Here is a 20,678-nt window from a genome sequence, read left to right as displayed (position 1 = left end):
TGCCCTTCCTCCTCAGATGTAGTACTCTCTTCTTCTGGTTCTTCCTCTATTTCCCGTCTATCGCTCATATCAAATTTCTTGGTCTTTCCCTTCTTATTATGCACTGTATCATCTTCTAGTTTTGTTTACTCCCACCTTTCTGAGCCAAGCTCTCCCCAAAATCAGCGGGTATTACTGCACACTTCAAATTGTTCAATGTTTATAACAATTATAATTGATTCCTACCCCTTGACTTTCAACTATATTTATTGTAGGTGAACCATGATAAGGTAGATATAGACAAGAGTCCGAACATACTTGAGATGCCACACGAGGAGCTTGATCTACAATCGATTTTACAGACAAGAATAAATGTGGGTGGCTGCGGTACCCAAATGACATCACATATTATTTTTGAAACAGCACTGACACACACCCCATTCCACCTTCGTGTATCTGAGTTTTTCTTGTTCCATGTAATCCTTTGAAAGGTAACATTTTCTCAAGAAAGAGCATAGCCCAAAAAAATCTACAGGCAGGCATGCAGGTGCACAGGATACAGACCTATGCACTCCAACTTCCAATGCCAGAACAGCAAGCCAACCTCTCCAGATTACCTACGTGCCCCCATCGCATGCAACCTCTTGGTTCTCATTCTCAAGACCTCTCTCAGCTTTAGCAAACTTCTACCTTTTTACTTATGGGGTTCCTTGGCTGTTTGCTTTTCTTCAGATAGGTGAAACGCTGAATAGTCATTTTAGGTTGCCTTCAAAAATATTTATCCTGTAGACCAAATTGCGACAAATTGGACAGGGTATACACAATCTGTTGTAAAAACAATAGTCCAAGTTTGCTTGGGACATAGTACTGGTACTTTCTTCTGATACATCAGTGAAAGGCATAAAGGGACTGGAATATTTTTTCAACAAATGACAAATTAAATGCAAGAAAAAGAAACAACGGCTCTTAAAACTGTTTTCTAGTAGCCAATGATAATTCAAAAGGAAAAAGAACAAAAATAAATGGCCTATCAACATGACAATGAAAGTCAGAATGAAGCAGTTGAACAACTCCCTTGTTTAAAACTGTAGATTAAGATGTGTGCGCACGATTGGAAACAATTCAAAAAGCAACATTTGTCAGGGATACTCTCTAAAGCAACAAACTCTTGAAATTTTTGTTTGCCCTTTTACATTTCCCCCCCCCACACTTTAAGAAGCGTGGAAGGCTTGTGAATGATTCGATCATATATATGACAGCTCCTCTGCAGGCAACCACATGACTTCTTGTGACTCTACAAGTGAGCTACATGTCAACAAAAAATGATCTCCTTGGTAGCACTACCACTGCTGTCTATAAGAGTGGCAGATTTCACAGCACTCATTGACATGATGCAAGATAGTAAGCTTGTTCTTCCACTATTATTAGATACATGTCTCATTTATGCGGTGCCCTTTAACTTATACCTGTAAAGGAGCTGACTGTCTATTAACCAAAAATATCAGGAGTAGGACATGAGCAAGGAAGGGTTCTTTAAGGAACTCTTCCTTTAGAGACATGGCACACCAACACCCTATTTCGTGGCCCATCATCCTCTTATTCGAAAGGACTGGTTGGAAGATTAGTTGTTTTAATAAGATTGACAGAGATCATATAGATGCTAGCTACCTTTGCTGAGCACACTGTTATCACCAATAGTCTGAACATGAGCACACCCCACCTTTGAAATGATGAAAACGATTAGAGTCTCGAACAATAATTTCTCTGCCAGTAATTTTGGAGATAAACTTTGTTGCAGAGTGGCAATCAGGGCATACACGAAGATTTTTAACAATGCGAAGAGTAGTACCAGAGCTGGTCTTTATAAGTCCCAACCCAATGGCAAGCCTCTCACTATGATGGGAAAGCATGATTGTTTTATGTTCCTCTTCCACTTCATGCAGCACCACCTTTGTGTCAGGCACATAACCTGCCACCTCCATCTGCCAACTTAAAATCTGTAGCTCAGCATAAATTTTTTCCTTCTCTGGATGTGATACATCTCCTGCACGGAACTCATGTATTGCATCAGCAAGTTCAATGGAGCTGCAGCCTCTCTGCTTTTTCAGACCCTTCACCTTGATTAATTTCCTAACTTCAATAGCAGCATCCCACATTCCAGCTGCTGCATAGACATTCGATAGGATTACATAAGGTGCAGCAGACTCAGGGTCCAATCTAAAAACTTGCTCTGCAGCATGTTTAGCACGCTCTACATCTAAATGGACTCTGCAGGCCCCAAGCAGGGTCATCCATGAGGAGGCAGTGGATAAAAGTTGCATGTCCTTGATCAAGTCTTCTCCCTCAGCCAGCCGTCCTGCCCGACCAAGAAGGTCAATCATACAATTATAATGCTCCACAGCAGGTGTGATACCATGATCCTGATTCATGGACACAAAGAAGCGACAACCCTCATTGACTAGGCCAGCATGACTACATGCAGAGAGAATACTGAAAAAAGTGACCCTGTCAGGAAGCACCCCTTCCATCTGCATTTGTTGAAAGAGTTGAAGGGCCTTCTTGCCATGCCCTTGCTGGCCATATGATGCAATCATGGCACTCCACGAAACAACATCCCTGTTAAGAATATTGTCAAAACTCCTTCGTGCGTCCTCTAGACTCCCGCACCTGCCATACATAGTGACCAGTGCATTTCCAACAACCACATCTGAACCAAGATTGGTCTTCTCAATGCAGGCATGTACGTGTTTGCCTTCTGCCAGAGCTGCCAGACTGGCACATGCAGAGAGAATTGTTGCGAAAATAAGGATGTCTGGCTCTACTCCGACCGAATGCATCTTGCAATGGAGCTGGAGGGCTTCCTTGGCCTTCCCGTGTTGGACCAATGCTGAGATCATAGCACTCCAGGTAACAACATTTCGATTGGGCATCAGATCAAACATCCTAACAGCATCCTCCAGCTTGTCACATTTATTATACATGTTCACAAGGGCGGTCCCCACCACAACATCCAACTGAAAGTGCCTGCCTACAACACGGGCATGCGTCTGCTTGCCTTCCAGTATGGATGCCTGACTGGCCGAGGCAGAAATAGTGCTGACAAACGTAACCCTGTCTGGAATGACTCCTTCTACCTGCATCTGCTGGAAACACTGAAGGGCCTCTTTGCCATGCCCAGAATGAACATATGCTGCAATCAGGTAATTCCAAGAGAACACATTCCGCTTATGGATTCCAAAAAATACACTGAGTGCATCTCCGAGAGCTCTACACTTTCCATACATCTGTATGAGGAGACATCCCAAAAAACTGTTCTGCTCGGATCCCTCTTTAACAATTTGTGCATGGAGGCGTTTGCCATGTGAGAAGGCCCTAGTGTCTCCATACAGCCTCAATAGGGCGGCATAGGTGGTTGGATCCTGGGTGATGCGAGAGAGGTCCGAGATGATGTTATGGTCTCCAAGGGTTTCATTAAAAGCATCAAAAAATGCGCGCCTTCCCGAAGGACTCCCGACATTATGCTTCTCGTCTTTAGTTACTACAACCAGGCCTTGCTCTTTGTGAACTATTTTCTGTGGAATTGACGACCGCCATCCTTGCAATTTGCTGGCCATCCATGATGAGCACTAAGAAAGACAGCAACGCCAGTCCAGCTCCTGAGGAGGACACAGAGACTACTTCACAACAACGCGAAGCAAAGGCAAAAGTAGGTGTTACACCAAGGACTGGAACGGGTAGCAAGGCAGTTGGGAACTGTTTCAAACCATGACCGCTAGAAAAAAACCGTCCTTTAGAACCGGCTAAATTTGAAAAAAACCGACTAAATTTTGTTGTGCCTTTAGAATACCGGCTGATATTTTGATATTTTAGTGTAAAAACCGGCAAATGTTATGTTTTGACCGGCTGTCTTGGATATTGCCCTTAATTTGACTCGCTGGGAAAAAAGTTTTTTTCTAGCACTAGTTCTTGGCAATCCACCCAGCTTGGGTGACTAGAAGCCAAGGTACTTGGCCTAAAGCCAAGTGATACCAAATCATACACAAATGTGGGCCGATCTTTTGGTGAGCTTGCCCTTGAAAATTTTCTTAAATTGTTGGTCGAAATCTTGGTGACGACTGTGAGGCAATCCACTGCCTGGCTAGAGAGGTAGGCTATTGTTACCAACTACACATAGTTGTGACGCATTCTTGATCCCAATGAACTCTAAAAGAAAACTAAAGAAAGGACATAATAATGTTAGAATAGCCTTGTTTATCATATACCCTTACGAGGATGAATACCTACTTTCTAAAAAATAAGCATTGCAATATCCATGATCGGGTAGAGGTGCCATTGTTGGTCTAACTAGAAGCAAAAAAAACTATTGATACAACTTTTGTGTAAGGAAGACATAGTATCCATCAAAGATGACCTATTTTCTGTTAGGATGTGCGTACTCATAAGCCCATCAGCAACTATGGGGTCTCAAATTACAGCCCATGGGAGCCCTACGAAGCTTAAAATGTGATTGTGACAGAGCCATGAGCAAACAAGATCCACCATAGTATCACTCGAGTGAGGAGGCTAGAAGTGAGGCTATTGTTTGGCTCGACATGAGGTTGAACTAGAGGAAGGTAGAACATCAATACAAAGCAACAAAGCCCATTGGTCTCATTTCCCAATGCTTACAGTGTGTTAAGTTAGGCCCATGGAGAATTGAAGGATGGTCACCGGGTGTCGTGGTTCACACCACCGGTAGTCACCAGGTTGATTGGTGTAGTGGTTCATGGAGATGGAGTGGGCCAATCATGTAGCGAGTCTGAGGAGTTGGCCATGCAGTGGGCGACCTTCATAGACCATCGCGTGTCGTGCTTCAACACCACTCAACGGTCATCAAGTTGCTGCTAATCTATGTCACCAAGATGTGATTGGCGTAGCAGTCGGTGGAGATGGAATGGACCGATCATGCAGTGGTTCGAGGAGTTGGCCATAGAGTGGGTGGCCTTCATAGATCGGACACAAAGCTTTTGTGATAATGTCCGGCCCCGCCCGTCCCTTCAATTGGGCCAACTAGGACGGTAACCCTTCACACCATCTTTTCATGTGACCCAGCCTTAGTGATGGATGAGAAATTTGCGGAATCAGTAGTAATGCACCCACTTGCATATAATGTTGGAATGTAAACTATGGTTAGCTTTCCATTTCCCCAACTACCCGCTTCCCACCCTCATAGAGCGGACACAAATCTTTTGTGAGACAATGTCCGGCCCAATCCCTTCTATTGGGCCAACTAGGACGATAGCCCTTCACACCACCATTTCATGTAATCCCGACTTAGCGATGGATAAGAAATTCGCCAAATCATTAGCAATGCACCCACTTGCATATACTACTGGCATATAAACTATGATTAGCTTTCTTAAACTACATTTCCCTAACTACACACTTCCCGAAAGCCCTCCTAAGAAGAAGGTGCAAGATCGCAAACCCAATTCATCTCTCCAACAAGGTGGTAACCCTTAAGAGCCCCTTGGTAAGGGTGGAGATAAATGGAGTTACAAAATAGGAGAGTATAAGCCATCATCCCCTCCCCTCCCCTCTCCCCAAAAAAAGGTCATGTGGAATTGCCCTAGAAATTGCATCTAATTGCATCACGAACCCATAGACCCTTAGTAGTTCACACATACGAACTAATACTAGGGACCAGAATAATGGCTACTCTTTAAGTGAAGCTTCACCATCTATACATAAAGACTTATTCAACGAACTAATTGTTTGAGACTTTGCATTCATAAGACTCATGCGGGCGCAAAGACTTGGGCTTCGTGTGGCGATTCCCCATAATGGCACACCATCACAACCCACTTGCTTCTATTTTGGCAAGGAGTTCATGTAAGAAATGCCACATGCATACATCACACCTTTATAAAACCTTTTCATACACATTGTAGGGCCCTAAAAATACCATTACCCCTCAATATATGCATTGTAAATTCCTTGAAATACATGTACCCATTAAGTAAACGGTGCATGGCACCGGCCCCCAGAACTCTATTTTTGGTACTCACATGATACGCATGCAATGGGTTAGTGAAACCACCTCCCTTGTATGTTGACCCTACTAATCATAGACATCTACATACTTAATGACAAACTAGGGCTTGAGTAAGGTGGTGTTGCACTTTTCCATAGTCAAAGAAGGGTAGTTTGAATGAGATGGTGATTTGATATTTTTATTTTTACTTCTCAAGAGTTCTAAGCCTTGCTATATGTATATCATACATATTACAACTACAGGGATTCCCATGGTTAAATGTAAGATTGGTTTGAGTGGTAATGATGCATCTGATTATTTGTTGGCCTCCCAAGAAGAACATCATATTTTGGTTTGTTTCTATTACTAATAAGGGTGGGAATTTTTTAGGGCATTTAGGATTACTTTTAGGCAATTCAGCCATATTTTCATGACCTTCATGATTAGGCATGTCTCATGTTGATTCTAAAGCATTACAAGGTTAATACCCACTCTCACTCCCCTTTCTCCATAGTCCCTCACATCATATTGAATCAATTTGTATGTTCCTAACGTCTAATCATTAAAGGCACCCAATAAAAGCGGTATAGCCACCTTTTTTTTGCTTGTAATGAATGGTTTGTGTAACAAATATCTAATATTAATTAGCTCAAGAAATCGCTACTACTAAGACTAGATAGTTCCAAGTCCTAATGAAGATCAATGGGAATCGTTTGAGATCTCAAAGTTCCAATTATGCAATCTTATTCAATCTGCACTTTATAAAAAAAAAGAACTCATGTGCTCCATATGCCACTTGAGAGATGCTTGTCTCACATCTTCCCCCTTATCAATTGAATCGAGGATGTGCATGACTTAGTGATTTTGATGCATCCTCCTTAATTCAAAGCATGGACCTTGTGAATATACTATTTACTCATCTCTCGAGGTGGAAAATTGGAAAATGTGTCAAGATGCATTATGCAAGCAATAGGAGTCTTCTAGTGCTCTAGGCCTACTATCTTTAGCACTGTCCACGAACCCTCTCACTTTTTTGTTTGAACAAACAATGTAGATTTAATGGCCTCATAAAAATGTTTCATCAATATGAGATTAACTTTGCACCAAAAATCTGCCCCAACTGGATCTTTGGTGACTACAAGAAATATTGTATTCGATTCTATCTTAAAGCTCTTCATCACATGCCTGGTCCCATGGGCAAGCTACATGCTCAGCATTTGAAATTTTCAAGCCTACTCCACCAATACCTCCTGAGCAACTTGAATTGTGGAGCACCAACTACGACCTGTACCAGCAAGCGTATGAGGAGAGCTTGGAGGAATTCACATGGGTTGCCTAGAGCTGCACTAGACATAGGAAAGGAATATATGATGGGCTGGACGTCATGCAATTTTGTATGAAGGCAAAGGTGAAGCAAGATTATCTAGGCTAGATAGATGGATGGCAGGGTTCAATTGATCTTTGCACTATGGTATTTTCTTGGTCTCTCCCCATCTCTTTTCCCTCTCTTTCAAACACACGAGTATATGACATTCACGTTTATGGATTGGCATAAATCTTGTCGATACAACTCAAAAAGATTTTTCATGTAAAATTGAAACTTAACATAACTTATACCTTTTTGTGATTGGATTATGGAGCCTTGCATCGAATAACCATACTACTACTAAAGAAAAAAGCACAATAAGATACCTTCAAACATGAACGACTACGGAGTAGACTAGAAATTAGAACTCAAGAGAAAATTTTATTTTTTCAGATATTATATTATGGAGTTTTGCATAGATTTCAAGTCACACCTTCACAACCCGAAAACTATCCTTGAATTACATTGTGATTTTACATTATCATTCGCACATAGTCATGGGTAAGTCTGCTCATGAGATAGTTCCATAGCCACCTTAGTCATCAAGAGCACAAGCTGATGGATGAACATGTGCTCATTTTGATGAAGACCCATCACCTTTGAAAACACAAAGTAGATATACGTGCATGCTAGGTATGGTTTTAGGGCTTGTGTAGCTGTTTTTGAAAGTTTGGACATGTACACACGGGCCTTGCACATATGTGCACCTCATATTCCATTGCATGTAATGAGTCATCCACATACTCAATAATGAACATGTCATTCTTTGTCTCCTCAACCACTTTCTCACTGAGGACCACGCCTCATAAGGATAATGCAAGAAGAATGTGCTCATGTGCTACCTATGATGTACCAGTTCTATATTTTGCTCAACATCCTTCTCGCTCATTATTGTTGTTAGAATCAGAGGACATATGAATGTTGTATACATGTGGCTCAAGAGTAGAGACATGTGCCCCACCATTATTTGATGTCTCTAAAAGTGAAGATCCCCCAACCATTAATAGGTCCACTTCTAGCTGTGTGATGTTAGTTCCACTTGGGATAGGCCATTTTGAGGGTATGGGAATAATGCTCTAATATGTACTCCAAGTGTTTGTCACATCCCTACTACTACAAAAGCATATGAACTATGCACGAGTTCAATTGGGGTGTCCCCTCCTTGCATAGAAGGAAGCTACAACTGATAGTATTTGATGAGCTTCCAACAAATGTTTTGCACCTCTTCCCATCCACCCACCCCATGCTCTTGATATGGCTTCCCGCTCAAGTCCTACTTAGCTCATGAAATGATTTGTGCACTACTTGCTCCACCATAGGCTCCCCATTCATGACAACTTCTGCATGATCACTATCCCTTGTAGGATCCACCTTCCCTTCAAATTGTATTCGCCTTGGATGGCCTTTTGGTCTTTGATTGACTATGCGCAAGACAAAATTCGGTCTATGGGTGCTATCATCCTCCACATCAACAACAACATTTGCTTTTGTTTCCATCTTGACATCTCCCTAGCCCCCTCTAGCAGAGATGGCCCTTTAAATATTGGCATTCTAGACACAACATGTTGCACTGTTCATGCTATTCATGAAGATGTTGGTGCCTCACATGCCTCTGACCTTCGGACGGGAGCCTTTAAGGAAGGTCCTTCTCCAATAATCCTATAAGCATATTGCTTTTTACTTTCTAGCACTACTTTTACCATGTCTGAGACATAGGGGTCATATAAATATATATGACTCCAAAATCCCTTCCCAGCTATCCAATTTATGTTCTTTGACTCTACCATGTTTGTGTGGGGTGTTCATCTTCACGTTATCCTCACCGCTCTCCACCTAGATGAAATTGTTGAATGCTAGAACACATAAAGGAAATAATTCCCATATGGATGCTTACAAAATGGTTGATTACCATGATCATGTTGTTGCAAGAATGTCACTTTCACACAATCGACTTGCCCTCCACCATTGTCTAATCAAGTGGCTTTGCAATAGTGCATCTTCATTCATTGTAGCTTTTCTCCACCTCTCACATATTACTTGGTGTTCTTGTTGATCTATTCACCTCATGTGCTTGATGGTGTGTAATTGCAAACTTTCCTCCCAATGGAAAAGGAAAGAATGCTCCTTGCCTTCCATTATGAGACCATTGTTATAAACTATGCACACTGCATTTCAACTTGCTTGTGCCTCATTTGCCTTAAATCAAAAGAAATCGGCTACATCATAACCTGATTGAGTCATGAATTCATTCCACATTTGACAAAACAACACTTGTAATCTTGTCCTCCTCCTTCATTTCATATTTCATGATGGTAAGCAGCTCTTGGAAGCTTGATGTGTGCAAGTTGATGATAATCTTACACCCACTACAAGAAGACATGAAGGTCATGGAAAGTTGAAAATGGATCGATCTTACATTGGATGACAAAGTTAGCAACACATGGTAACCCATTCTCTCAATGAATTTGTGTGGTTGAATTGGACCCAAGCTAATCGTCGTAGATCCCCCTTTCCATTCCGTCACATCCTCTTCACAAGGTCAATGCCAGAGGTAGGTGCCATTGTGGACGGAAGTTTTCATAAAATTTTGAAAACCACAATGATAACATCCACTCATGCATACCTTCTATATTGGCATCGACTAATTCAGCAATTGGGTGCTTTTTGCATATTTCTAGTGGATAACATTCTTGTCATCCTCCCATTCTTCCCCTCACTACTACCACTCCTCATGTTATCATCCTCCCATTCTTTATATCACTCGTTGTAACTCACCTCCCTCTAACCCTATTAGCCTTACTCTCATACTCCCTCTCACCTACATTGCAACTTCTATAGACAAGATACATTCCTACTATGGTAATGTTCATAGTCAATGATCATCTTCCCAACCAGGATTCTGTTTTAGTTTTAGAACAGGAGGATCAGCTATGATGTAACATGGCATGGGGTCAAGTAAATGTAAATTTTGATATTGAGTTGAGAAACTTAGAGAAGTAGTCATACCTCAATGTAGAAAGATCCATGTAAATCATTACTTACATGCATGGATGGCAGATGTAACTGCATAGTTCTTTGATTTAGTTTGAATTTATCATTTCATATTTCATAGAATCCTTACACAAAAAATATTATTACATAGATACTCACGTTGACTCATCATTATATGCATGAGTAAAGTGTGAAATGTTGACATTTCAAGCATGCAAGGAGGTGGAGATATTGATGATCCTTAGTGGAATCAACATGTGAGTTCCCTTTTACATTTTAGAAGTGAGGTGAAGGCTTTAATTTTTTATGTGTGTTAATCTTGTGTTGGTCTGTCTAGGTGGACACGAGTGTGCCTCACACTCTCGGTGGGAAAGTGTTTTAGACCCAAAAGTTGGGCCAAGGTTCATTTTAATCTCTAGTACAATACATTCTAGATGAGGATAGAGGATTTAGGGAGCGAGAGAAGAAGAGGGAGATCAAAGCCCCAGATGTGTGGTATGATGCTCCTATTGGCATGGACAGGCTACCCCCCTTTCAACATAGTTTGGATGCACCCCTTGAGTCGATCCAGCGAGATGAGATTAACCATATTATACAGTTAGATCTTCTCCAGCTCCATACGTCTCGAGCTTGGGGGGAGATCAAGAGCTCGACACAATTCTACCATGACAATTTCCCAAATGTCTCAGAGGATGGATTTATTGTCAGACCCCTATGTCTCGAAGACATAAGAGTCTCACATGCGTTGAGGATCGCCATTGGGCAGATGCGCATCCCATCAACTGAGGATTGAGACAGGGAGAGTAGCCGCGTATACCTAGAGAGAAGCGGACCTGCACGCTATGCATACTGGGAGTGGTTGAGACAGAGGAACACTTTCTTTGCACCTAACCAGCCTACTAGGAGATCCGAGGACGATACCACTGCCTCTATCAGGATGGGAGTGACTTCGGCCCACTATCACGCTTGATCCATTTCCATGACTAGGTCTGCATTGGGCTCTACCTGCTTGAGATGCACTGACACAGGGAGACCTTGCTACGACAGATCAGAGAGTAGCAGGAGGCAATCACACCACAGGATGCAGAGGCTAACCATAGACAGCAGCAGTCATAGATTTTTATCGTGATGACCTCTATTCCAGCTCAACCTCCATGTCAGTGCCAGCCATAGTGGCAAACAATTAGCATGCTCCTTGAACCTTTCTTGGCCTTGCCCAACCACCAATTGAGCCATTGAGGGTTGAGGAACAATGTATAAAACAGGATCTGAGTAATGAAAGGATAGCTTCTTTGGTTCAAGCTCTGTTCTTGTCTGTCGTAGGTGTGTCTGTGTTGTACTCATTACGTTATGCATTCGAGGATAGTGGGGTGGAGGAGGGGAAGCTAGCTACTATGCGGGTAGCCTAGATTACCGAGAGAGGACTACAAAGGCCACCCACGACATAGGGACCACCCAGCGCACACTTGATTGAGGTTTGCCCTATCACAACTTTCCTCAAAGGGGACCACCCGAGACGAGGGGACACTTTGAACATAGCTTAGTGGGTTCAGAGATCGAGGAGACCACGGCCCCCTCTGATGCCACAGTATGAGACAGCCAGAGAGACTTAGATTCAAGACATTTTCACTGCTCATAGACGAGCCACCACAGTGCCCGGTTTCGATTTATGAGTTTCCAATCCAGTTCCAGTTCTCAACCTGCTCCTGATAGCATATTGCACATGATATGATATGATATATTTATTTATTTTTGTACTTATTTTTTGTTTGAACCAGTCAGTTCGTTTTATATTTAGCAAAGGGTCTTAGCATGCCCTTTGCCTCAGCCCCTTGTGGCTTGTATGAGTTTTTCTCTTTGGTGTCACTTTGTCCCATAGGCCCACGAGGCCTTCTATGGACGTTAATACATCTCTCTCTCTCTCTCTCTCTCTCTCTCTCTCTCTCTCTCTCTCTCTCTCTCTCTCTCTCTCTCTCTCTCTCTCTCTCTTCCCCCTCTCTTCTCTCTCCATCTCATGTATATGAGAAGCTTGCTTTTTTATTTCATTTAGCATCTTCAAAGCTAGTGCATGGTAGCCTTATATCTCCAATAGCCATTCTGACTATAGCTTCCCAGTGGCCTACAAAAAAGAACACAACATAGGCCAAGTTAAAAATTGCAATGACAATAGTAGGACTGAGAGATGCTTGCAATAGAGGCTGGTTAAATTCAAGGATAGATGCATAAACTTGATAGAGAGACACCTAGTTATTAGCATCTCCCATCTCCAGTTGTTTCAAATTGTTGGAGATATGTCCAATGGTCACTTTAAGCTCAATATTCCACTTTGAATCTGTCGAGTCAAGTGGCAAGGAACATTATTCTCATCTCTGTACTTGATCCATTTCTATTCTAAGCTATTTTACAAGTCCACTCACGAACTTCCAACTTCTCTTTTTAACATTTTCATCCATAAGTGATGCTTATGACTTCTCAAATTCCTCTCTAATAGTATCTAACTCAGTAGCTATGAGATTGACTTGGCTCTTTTATCTTTTCCTCTCCATTTGGACTACTAGTAGGCATTAAACCCCTCATTTTTTTACTTTTTCTAATTATTCCTTCTATATTTTCTAGTAGACGTGGGGGTTTCCTCAACCCAACACTTTTCACATGTGGTTGGAATGTCATCTCTCATCTATGGTCTCCCCCTTCACATGTATCTTGTACAGGATAGACATTCCTTCATTGTTTAGCCTCCACTTCATGACATGTCTAGCCTCCACTCATATATCTTGTGCAGCATAGACATTGCTTCTCTTGTTTAGCCTTCACTTCATGAGATGGATGTTTAATATCCACTCTTCAATATGCTCATACAAACTCAATATATTTACCTCACCCAATTTCCACAAGGCTGAAGTACCTTGCATATGCCCTAGCAAAGGCCACTATTACTTCCATGTTTATGGGTGCTACTTTTGCTCTACTTTATTATGTAAGAGCATGAAATATCTGAGAATACACTACTGTGCTTTATTCTATACTGGTAGGGATCTCTAGGTGTTTTGAAACCAAGATACTCCCTCTCCAATAGCTCTATGTCCTTCATGAACTTGGGATAAGATCCTATGAGGATGAGTCCTAGTTCCTCCTTCTTATGGCATAACTTGGACTACTTTCAATTAAAAAATCTGTGAGCTTTCCATTAGCCTACACACAAATCTAGGAGGACATGTTGGATTTAGATATATGGGTGAATAGATATGGAGCATATTAAGTGAAATAAAAAGTGAAAGTATGAAAAGTCAAGAGCCTAAAAATTCCAAGGCAATGTAGACATTGTATATGCAAAGATGATATGACAACATATCTACCTCTTAATATGCAACCAATGCAATCAACATGAGATCAATCCAAAGATAAAAGGAAAGAACCATTTCCAATGCAACAATGATAAGAAAGCCATCATAGAAGAATACAATGAAGTCAATATTGACACTACCATTCATATTAGAGATGGAAAGCTTAATACAAAAACGAAAGGCATTCTTAGAACCATATAGTTAGATTCTTAAAAAAAAGACTAAACACACTAATAATCATAAGGCCCTTCCCTAATTATTTCAGTGCCATGTCTATGTGCCTCTTTAGCTAAAGCATGCTTGCATGTACACAAACAAAGAAGACCGATTGGGATTGCAATAAATTGGGATGATTAATCTAGAGGAGGACTAGGGAGAAAACTTCAATGGGGTAAGTTGTGGATCACATAAGCGTATGAATCCTCAACCCTCTACTTTTATTATGAAGTTAAATTGTTCAAGATTCAGCTTGGGCATTAGTGTCAAATAGGAGATGGAGTGGGATAAGTACTTGTGGGAGACCCAGTAGAATAGAGCTAGGTGAAAATAGGTTAATATGCTATGATTTTTTTGCTAGTTAGTATGTATATATGACTTTTAAATTCTACTACTTATTTTACCCCATCATATAGGTATCAAATCTCTCTAAATTCAAAGATTTTGAGGTGCATTCATGTTATCAAAAGATATAAGGCACAAATTATCAAAAAGTCAAATGTTCCTTGTGATCAAAATAGGAAAAAAAAAGTTACTAAAGTTAGTAATTCCTTTTCAAGGTTGAAAAAATATCTGAGAGATTAAAGGATTGGTACCTATCTAAAGCCCTCCGAATTTTAATTTTTTGAGATGCATTCATGTTAGCAGAAGATACAAAGCACAAATCATCAAAATCTCAAATTTTCCTTGTGAATAGACTAGAAGAAAAAGTACTACCACTAGTTACTAGTGTCTTTTCAAGGTTGAAAAGATTTCTCACAGATTGAAGGCTTGGTATCAAAATCCCTCTGAATCAAAATATTTTGAGGTGCATTCATGTTAATAGAAGAAATTTCAAAATCTCAAATTTTCCTTATGATTAGACTAGAAGAAAAAATACTACTACTATTTAGCAGTGTCTTCTCAAGGTTGGAAAAATCTTTGAGAGATCAAAGGTTTGGTATCTAAATCCCTCCAAGTCAAAAGTTTCGAGCATAGAGAAATAGAGGGAGACTGTGTGTTGTGCTTGTGTGGTTTTTGTGACTGTCTAGGACCATGTGTGCATCTACTTAGCAATTGTATGCTCAAGCTCAGATGGTGTGGATGTATGCTACACATGAGAAGGAAGATGTGACAACTTGAGAGAGCTTTTATAGCTGTAGAGAAAGAGACTGAGAATGAAACCAATTAGCTTAACATGAGGTCGAAGAGAAAGAGGAAGAACTCTAAAGCCAACCTACATGAGATAACCTTAACATGGATCATCTTCGAGCTGTACACTTTTGCATGTGGCCTTTCTGCTCGTATGAGGAGTCTCCTTCTCCACTTTTGAGCTGGTAGCGGTCTCTTCCTCTGAATGAAACTATCTTCTTCTCCTTTTTGACCTTCTTGAGACCTCTAGACTGGGAGTAGTCTCCTCTTTAGGCGTACTTTGAGTATTCTTTAGGTGTGGTGCTTTTCCTCCCATAAGCTTTCCCCCATTGGAACCCAACCCCTATCATGACTCCCCTTCATTGAGCTAGGGAGCCTAGTCCCCTTAGCACTTTCTTTCTAATTGGGTTCGTCAGCATAGTCCTCATGAATTTTGTTCAACTTCAATTTTAATCTCCAATCTCCTTACAGTGTGACTAACATGCAAGGCCTCCCAACTCAGTTGAACTTGATTAAATGTTCACGTAGCCATGCGATACAATTATTAGTCACATACTCTCAAGAGACTTTATTATATTTAATAGATAAAATGATCATGTTCATTCTCAAAGCTGTGTGTGCTTTCAACTCATGGTATCTTGACTATGCTTACAAGCACAAAAAGCATAGCACGCTAACATGCTTCCACCCTCCTTTAAAAAATTTAGAAAATAAGGCTAGAGTGGTTTTATTTATTTTTTAATTCAAAAGTACTTTTAAAAATGAATTTGGAGAGTGCAGTGGTCCAAATTAATAAAATACATGTTTGATACAAATGATGTAAGAGATTCATCAAGTCTATAAAGATAACAACTAGTCAAAACATACCATCTTTTATGTAGACTGCATATCATCATGCTCTTCATAGATGCATTTTGTAACAAGTTGCTTTTGTGAGAATGCAAAGCAATCATACATAATCGCCACTATCCTATCCCTCTAAACATAATAGTGTGAGATAGTTTACCTTAGATTCTATTTAATTGTTAGACTCGGAAAGCTCAAGATTGATTATTTTGTAAGCTAGATCCTGATGGTGGCATTACTTGCAAAACTCACATACAATGTGCATTCAAGGATTTTTATTTAAATTTAGATTTTTAGACTTTACAAACTAAAAGAACCCTTTTGTAGGTATCATGATTATATGAATTTAGTTGATTAAAAATCCCTTTATATTACGCCAATATTATATGGTTACACATATGGTTACATTTTTTTAGTTATACCCATTAGGATAGACATTTTCACATGACCAACCTAGACAAAGTTTTGAAAATCTAAAAGGAGAATTAACCACATGTCATGATTCTCTGGTAGCTTATAAAAATGTTGAAAAGCTGAAAGATTGAATTCAAAGCTGATTTTAAACTAGATCAACATTGACTCTCAATGATTTAGACATGTCTATGTATTTGCATGCCTTTTGGTTTATCCCTTAGAATCTCTAAAAGGATTTGTAGCAAGTTTCGTCATGCGCTACTAGTTCATTTTCCTAGGTTATGTAGAGACCATATCCAAGATGGTCATCCTTGCAATCAAAGGAACCATCTTGGCTAAGAGAAAATTGCTTATGGTTATTGAGTTGCATTGGGGTATTATGTAAATTTAGTTTTTTAGACTTTGTGAGCGCTTATTTAGGTATGATGATTATGTGAATGTAGTTGATTAGAAAACCTCTTATATTTAACCAATGTTATATGGCTACACATATATTAGAAAACCTCTTATATTTAACCAATGTTATATGGCTACACATATGGTTACATTTATTTAGTTACACCCGTAGCGATAGATATATTTTTATAGAGATGATATTCAAGGTGGTAATCCTTAGGAAATTGCTTATATTAAACCAATGTTATATGGTTGTTATATGGCTACACATATGTTTTAGTTGATTAGAAAACCACTTACATTAAACCATTGTAATATAGTTACACATATGGTTACATTTTTTTAGTTACACCCTCATGGAGATCGTATTCAAGTGGTTATCCTTGAAATCAGAGGAACCATCTTGGCCAAGAGAAAATTACTTATGGTTATTGAGTTGCATTGAACATTATCTTCATACATAATATCTCAACGTGTGGATCTACATCAATTTCTAGTAGTTGGTAAGGGCTATTGTAATCCACTATATTTGGAAACTTCGCAATTCTGTGGTCTTCAAGAAAGGCAGGGCAAGGGTGTCTCTTCAAGGTGAAGTTACTACTAAGCTTACTAGATCTCTGAAGTATTTAAGGGGAAAAAAATCAATTTTTTAGCACGGTAGTTAAGCTGCTGGTTTAAATCTATTCTCTTGTTTATGGGAGAAGACTCTCTCGGATCATAGTCTTTGTTTGGTTGATTGGATGTACTTGGCTTGTTAAGAAGGAAGCAAGACTCCTTTTATTTTGTATCTTACAAAAACTTGTGGATCTACGTCAATTTATTCTTTGTTTATCTTTTAAAAAAGGCACCCTAGGGGAACGCCTTTTTGGGAAGACTGAGGTAAGACAACAAGCCACTTTCTTACTTGTGTACGTGTTGGGGGATCGTCCAAGTAGTAGTGGTTTCCAAAATGCAACATATCTCAGGCACCACTCCTCCCTCCCATCATCCTTGCTTGGGTCGCTGGCTAGCGCTTGTGCAAGACCCGGGTAAGATCCAGCGGGTTTTACAAAAATTTGGTGGTTGGGGAGGATGCGCTGTACTGATCAGAGAGAGAGAGAGAGAGAGAGAGAGAGAGAGAAAGAGAGTTTTTAACCTCACTGCTCATTGTGGCTCTGCGTCCTGTCGTTGTGTGCATATGTTCGATCCTCTAATTATCCTTGCTTGGGTCGCTGGCTCCTATGCTCTGAGGTTAAAAGCTCTCTCTCTCTCGCCTTCTGCATCATCTCTGAACCTTAAATCAGCTCTTCATTCCCTCAAGAAGGACTCTCTCTGTCGACAAAGTCCCACCATTGATCGAAGCACTCCACCTTTGTTCAGCTGTTATCCAGCTAGACGTAATCTTGCCTGCTGGACTGACCCTTCCGCCTCGTAATAGTCATGCCTATGGACTTCGCCTTAGGACTGACATTGGAGCGCATTCAGCAAGACTGAAAGGGTGGCGGCCTTCAAAGGCAGAAACTGCATATGGAGATTGCGGTAGATTTCAGGATGAGGCTAGTAGTGGCGGTGTGTACATGCATACGTTTGCTGGGAAGCAGTCTCTTCCGCATATTGCAGTCGACATATTCTTCCATGGACCGAGCAGAGGGGTTCTGGGCCAGATCGGCCCCTGAAGATCAACAGCCTTCAGCAACAACTGCCACGGAGAAAATTCTTCAAGAACTGAGGTTGAATGGTACGAGTCCTTGCCATCACGAGAGGACGACGAGCTTCAAAGTAGTGGGTCTGGATAAATACGAGGACAAAAAGCAGACCAAGCAGGGACCGATTACAATATACACAGACAAATTGGTCACCTTCAAGCTGGTATCGATGACAGAAAATGGGACGGCACGCTGCGCTGGGGGGGACTACTACGAATTAGAGCTGGCAGGAGATCGATGGAGATTAAGACCGCACATCACAGATGAAGGCAATGGCTGCTACACAGTGTCGATTTTGGTGGACGGAGCGTTTCCGGGGAGGTATAATTTCACAGCATATTTACTCTTTTCCAACTATCAAGGTCTCGATCTAGATGCCGACAACTGGGCGATCCAAAACATGAGCAAGAGCTTCGAACTGCAGTTGGTAGCCTTGCCACCTGGCAGCAGCGACAACATGCCAGGTGTCATCTCCTCCCAGCTCAAACAATGCACACGCACCGACATGAACCACACCGACTCATCTGGTCGTTGGACTCGCACTTCCTACAACTGAAGTTGCCTCACCGGCCCTGACGGTCGCTTCGACACTTGCTTACCTATTTTCGAAGCGTGCATGGAACCCTGGTGTCATGGCCTTGTAATGATGAATGGGTCTACTCGAGGCAATGTGCTTTCCATATCTGGGAGAGTCACGAGGCTTGGGACTGCCTCAGTAACCGATGGCTCTTTTTCTTGGGGGACTCCAACATGCAGGACTTCATCCGAAACCTCCTTATATTCGTGCTGGGTTACCCAATACCCAAACATGCCACAATCAATAATTGGGTTACCTCCTTATATTCGTGCTGGGTTACCCAATACCCAAACATGCCACAATCAATAATTGGGTTCTTGATTGAGCCTTCGATGAGATTTTTATTAGTGACCAAAGTCTCCATGTTTCCCTTGTCTTCAATAGACACCATAAACCCTATTTGAATGGCCTTGGCCTTGATTCCCTCCTTGATCCTAAGTATCGTGATCACCTCCTTAGATGTTTTAATGCCTCTATCCCTCATTGTGATGCCTTCATCTTCAATATTGATCTCCATGATGGCCAACACTTCCCATCAGTAACTACATTTGTCGATGCTATTGATAATGCAGTGGCTTTTTGGCAATCGGTTTTTGGGGATAGGTCTCCTCGAGACATAGTTTTACGTACTACTATTGCACCTTCTGGATCCTCTCGTTACAAGCAATCTAATCCCCATAAGATGGAAGTTTTTAATGTAGCCATGCTTGAGCATTTTCAGCGCCTTGGAAATCTCTTGGTCATCGATGCCTTTGATTCCTCTTTTCCTTTCCATTTTGATCATAGTTGCAGTGATGGTGGGCACTATGGTCGAGCACCTATTGCTTATATGCGGCCGTGGTATGGAAGACCACATCAATACTTTGTTGACCTCATGCTTGTTCATATGATGCTAACATCTATATGCCCAAACCATGCCTAGATGTACAATTCTTCCAATGTTGGGCTAGTGTATGGGGCTAGAGTATGATCTAGTGGTGCATCATCATTAAGCATCATGCACCATTGAACTAGGCTAAACTCTATTTGACTCTCTTTCATGCAAATTAATTTGTGAAATCTTACTTTTTTTCATAAATGAACTAGAATCCAAAAGAAAAAGCACATTCATGGTCAATTTTCCTTAACTTCACCTTCTTTAATTACTAAATTTGATGTGCCAAGAAGATTGTTGTTTCCATTACCTTGTAATTTTGTCTTGTCACAATTGAGTAATTTCTTGACCAAGAGTTTCATACCTTCATGTCATGATGCTTGCTCATTTAAAAGAAATTGAAGAAAAATGTTGTAGGCAAGCTAGATATGGTCTTATTTCATACATTTCCTTAGATAGAATGTTAATGTAGATAGATAGAGTGCTGACAATGCTAGCTCATGCTCATTTAAGGAGAGACGTTGTAGACAAGCTAGATATGGTCTTATTTTGTATGTCGCCTTGGATAGAGGATCTACAAATGATCAACATATAATGTATGTAAGGACAAGAAATTCATGTGCTTTATCATAATTGTTATGCTTAAATCAAGAACCATTCCAACCATGTATAGTAACCAGTATGCGAGCTTGGAGGACACATGGATATTTTTTCACAAGATAGCATAGCATGATGTGTCCTCGATGGGTCTCATGGACTCTTGTCAAATTTTTGTATGCATGTGTCAAGCAAGAAGCCTAGATTCTTATTATTCAAAGTCAAAGTAAATGAATGTGGAGGCTCAAT

At 40.8% G+C, this 20,678-nt stretch overlaps 2 pseudogenes; one reads left to right on the top strand and one right to left on the bottom strand.

Moving 5' to 3' along the window:
* Positions 1-1,057: 1,057 nt before the first annotated feature.
* LOC147894265 (pentatricopeptide repeat-containing protein At3g57430, chloroplastic pseudogene) lies at positions 1,058-3,737 on the bottom strand (annotated as a pseudogene).
* On the top strand, positions 3,596-19,880 carry LOC147894264 (uncharacterized; annotated as a pseudogene).
* Positions 19,881-20,678: the final 798 nt, after the last annotated feature.

This window comes from Dipteris shenzhenensis, chromosome 14 (genome assembly GCF_047967505.1).
Source record: "Dipteris shenzhenensis isolate YYH24624 ecotype China chromosome 14, Dip_SZ_1.0, whole genome shotgun sequence".
Classification (NCBI taxonomy): Eukaryota; Viridiplantae; Streptophyta; class Polypodiopsida; order Gleicheniales; family Dipteridaceae; genus Dipteris; species Dipteris shenzhenensis.
This window is presented reverse-complemented; position numbering and strand designations above follow the sequence as displayed.